The following is a 3,872-nucleotide window of genomic DNA, read 5'->3' on the forward strand; positions in this document are numbered from 1 at the left end:
CTTGGACCTCAGCGAAGCTCACGCTGTCACACAACTGTGTGGAGTTGAGAGTGATCTAGAAACCAGAACAGGAAGAACGCAGTCCCACAGCAGCATGGGAAGAAAAAAAAAATCTAACTATTTAAAGCCTCATTGTCTCCTTACTGTGTCGTCGTCAGGGTTCTGACTCATTGTGCTGCAGAGATCTGTCGTGTTGTGCTGTTCTTGAAACAGACATTTCCTCTGGACCAGAGGAGTGCTGCTGAAGACACTCGTGTCCTGTGGCCAGTCACCAGAGGAAAAAAGAAAAAAATACCGTACTGTACTGTACTGTGGGCCCAACATTCATTCATTTTAAACAGTCAACAACAACCAATGAGATTCAGTGTGAGAGTCTGTCGGGTGAGATGCCGTGAAAACCATCGTACCGCTCCACAAACTGTGAGCACGATCTTGCCGTACACTCCTCTCCTGCCCCTCTCCGCTGCCACCGTGGCAACGTCTGCCCTCCATTCTCCCTCCCATATGAGACACCTGAGTTTGGAGACACACTCGGGAAAATTAGTCCACATTCAAAGACGGCAAACGTTGTGTTTCAATCCTTTTTTTTTTCATTCTGATATGAAAATGTGACAATAGCTTTACTCACAACCATTTAGCAGCTTCACTGCTGGATGGCGACAGCTCTGTCCATTTGTGATAAACAGTCTATGTCCTTAAAGCTTTTCCTCTCAGGTTACAGTTAGCAAATACAGCCCTTTGGTACTGTAGTGAATGAAATGTCAATGAAACATTTCATTCTCTCAATGAAATGTTAAAATTCATAGTTTTCTTACAAAACATTTATGTAATAAATGTTCAAATACAGGTTTTTTCTTTTTTACTAAAGACAGAAGTCTTCAAACTCTTCAAAGCTTTAACACTGAAATGGATTTGTTTTTTGTCTCGGTTCAACTTGGGAGTTCAAATCCATTTTGTTTTCACATTTTGCACATCTAAATGTTCGGGAAGTGATTCTTGATCAAACAATCGCATCATTACTTTTTTGTTGTCCCCGAACATATTTAATTAATTGTGATAAACGTCAGTTTACACCAACCTTGTGGTCAAAATCACCGATTACTCGACTCATCGCTGCAGCCCTCGTTTTTATCCACTCGCACTAATAACTAACCGGCCAGACTAAATGTTTGAACTCGTGCACAAACCTCGACTGTGAGGTCAGAGTTCCAATCCTTTGGGCCTCCACCTCCGCACTGACCACCACTTCCGCTGAGATGGTGGCGCTCTCATCACCTTTCCACTCCCCAAGCCCGAAAATGACCAGCTGTTTAGGCAGTGGCAGCGGGACGTGCACCTGGAAGAACCGTCGATTGGATTTGCTGCCAAGAAACACGAACAGTGAAAGTTCATAAAGTTATTAAAGTTCAGGGAAAATACCGTCGTTTAAGGTGGGAAAATAACCTAATAAACTGTCTGGGGGCGTCACGCAGAGACCACAGTACGTAGAAACTCATCTTCCCCATGATTCTACCGCTGGACAGCTGAACGAACTCCTCCTGGTTCTTGTTCTGATCCCGCAAAAGTGTGTGACTATGAAATCACCGCTGTAGCCAATCACTAGCCGTAAAAAGAAAAAAAAGAAAAAAGAAAAAAAAAAGACCAACAAAAAAAAGGGCTATTTCGATTGGTCAGTTAGTTGAACAGCAACATAATCACTCACCTGGGCATGAACCGCACAGCTCCAAAAAAAAGGGGGTTGGGGGGGTGGGGGGTGGTGGTGTTACACTTTTCCTTGTTTTATTTCCCCTGTTTTTTTATTTCATAATTTAATTGCATTAACACAATTCGTGTTCTATTATGTCTGTTAGCTTAATATTTTTGAATATTAAGCTAAAATGATATTTCTTGTATTTTTCATTCCTTGTTATTCCTTGTCTTTAATCAGGTTTTTCATTTTATTATTTATCGTTTTTTAATTCAAAAGGTCATATTTTTAATTCTTTTTCCTGAATTTTAACAACAGAAATGGACATAGCTAAGTATTTTAAGGCAAATGAGTGCATTTTTAGTCATTTTTGAGAAACTTTTTTTTCTGGAGATTTGTTCAGGAACTTATTGGTATAGTATTTTACTGTGATCAAAAGTTGACATACCAAAAAAGTTAATATTTTCTGAATTTTAACAACAGAAATGGACTTAGCTAAGTATTTTAAAGCAAATGAGTGCATTTTTAGTCATTTTTGAGAAACTTTTTTTTCCGGGGATTTGTTCAGGAACTTAATGCTATAGTATTTTACTGTGATCAAAAGTTGACGTACCGAAAAAGTTTATTTTTTCTGAATTTTAACAGCAGAAATGGACATAAATAAGTATTTTAAGGCAAATGAGTGCATTTTTAGTCATTTTTGAGAAACGTTTTTTACAAACATTTTCATCAAAATTTCGTAGTTTTTGCCCAAAAATGACATAAAAAAACTGACATTTTGACAAAAAGTTTTAAACAGAACATTTTCTAAAAATGTTCTCTAAATGTACTAATTTTATGAGAAACTTGCAGGCAAAGATACAATTTTGATAAAAAAAAGTTACAAACATTTTCATCAAAATTTCTTAGTTTTTGACCAAAAATGACATGAAAAACTGACATTTTGACAAAAAGTTTTAAACAGAAATTTTTAAAAAAAATATTCTTTATGTGCACTAATTTTATGAAAAACAAGCATGCAAAGATACAGTTTTGAAAAAAAATTACAAACATTTTCATAAAAAGATCTTAGTTTTTGAACAAAAACGACACAAAAAATTCACATTTTGACAGAAAACTTTATACACAAATATTTTTTAAAATGTTCTCTAAATGCCCTAATTTTATTAGAAACATGCAAGAAAGGATAACATTTTTAAAAATAATTTTACAAACATTTCCATCAAAATTTCTTAGTTTTTGACCAAAAATGACATAAAAAAAATGATATTTTGACAAAATTTTTAAGCAGAATGTTTTAAAAAAATATGCTTTATGTGCACTAATTTTATGATAAACATGCATGCAAAGATATACTTTTGAAAAAAAAATTTACAAACATTTTGATCAAAATTTCTTAGTTTTTGACCAAAAATGACATAAAAAAAATGACATTTTGACAAAATTTTTAAGCAGAATTGTTTTTAAAAATATGCTTTATGTGCACTAATTTTATGATAAACATGCATGCAAAGATATACTTTTGAAAAAAAAATTTACAAACATTTTCATCAAAACTGTTTAGTTTTTGAACAAAATTGACACAGAAAATTCACATTTTTACAGAAAACTTTATACACAAATATTTGTAAAAATATTTTCTAAATGCCCTAATTTTATGAAAAACGTGAAAGAAAAGATAACATTTTAAAAAATAATTTACAAACATTTTCATCAAAACTGTTTAGTTTTTGAACAAAAATGACATGAGAAACTGACATTTTGACAAAAAGTTTTGAACAGAAAGTTTTCTAAAAATGTTTTCTAAATGTACTAATTTTATGAGAAACTTGCAGGCAAAGATACAATTTTGAAAAAAAAATTTACAAACATTTTCATCAAAATTTCTTAGTTTTTGACCAAAAATTACATAAAAAACTGACATTTTGACAAAAACTTTTAAACAGAAATTTTTAAAAAAATGTTCTCTAAGTGCAAAAATGTTATGTGAAACATGCAGGCAAAGATACAATTACAAACATTTCCATCAAAATTTATTAGTTTTTGACCAAAAAAGACATAAAAAACTGACATTTTGACAAAAAGTTTTAAACAGAAATTTTTTAAAAAATATTCTTTATGTGCACTAATTTTATAATTTTTTAAAAAAATGTTCTCTAAGTGCAAAAATGTTATGTGAAACATG

Source organism: Cynoglossus semilaevis, chromosome 1 (genome assembly GCF_000523025.1).
Source record: "Cynoglossus semilaevis isolate Cse_v1.0 chromosome 1, Cse_v1.0, whole genome shotgun sequence".
In the NCBI taxonomy this organism is placed as follows: domain Eukaryota; kingdom Metazoa; phylum Chordata; class Actinopteri; order Pleuronectiformes; family Cynoglossidae; genus Cynoglossus; species Cynoglossus semilaevis.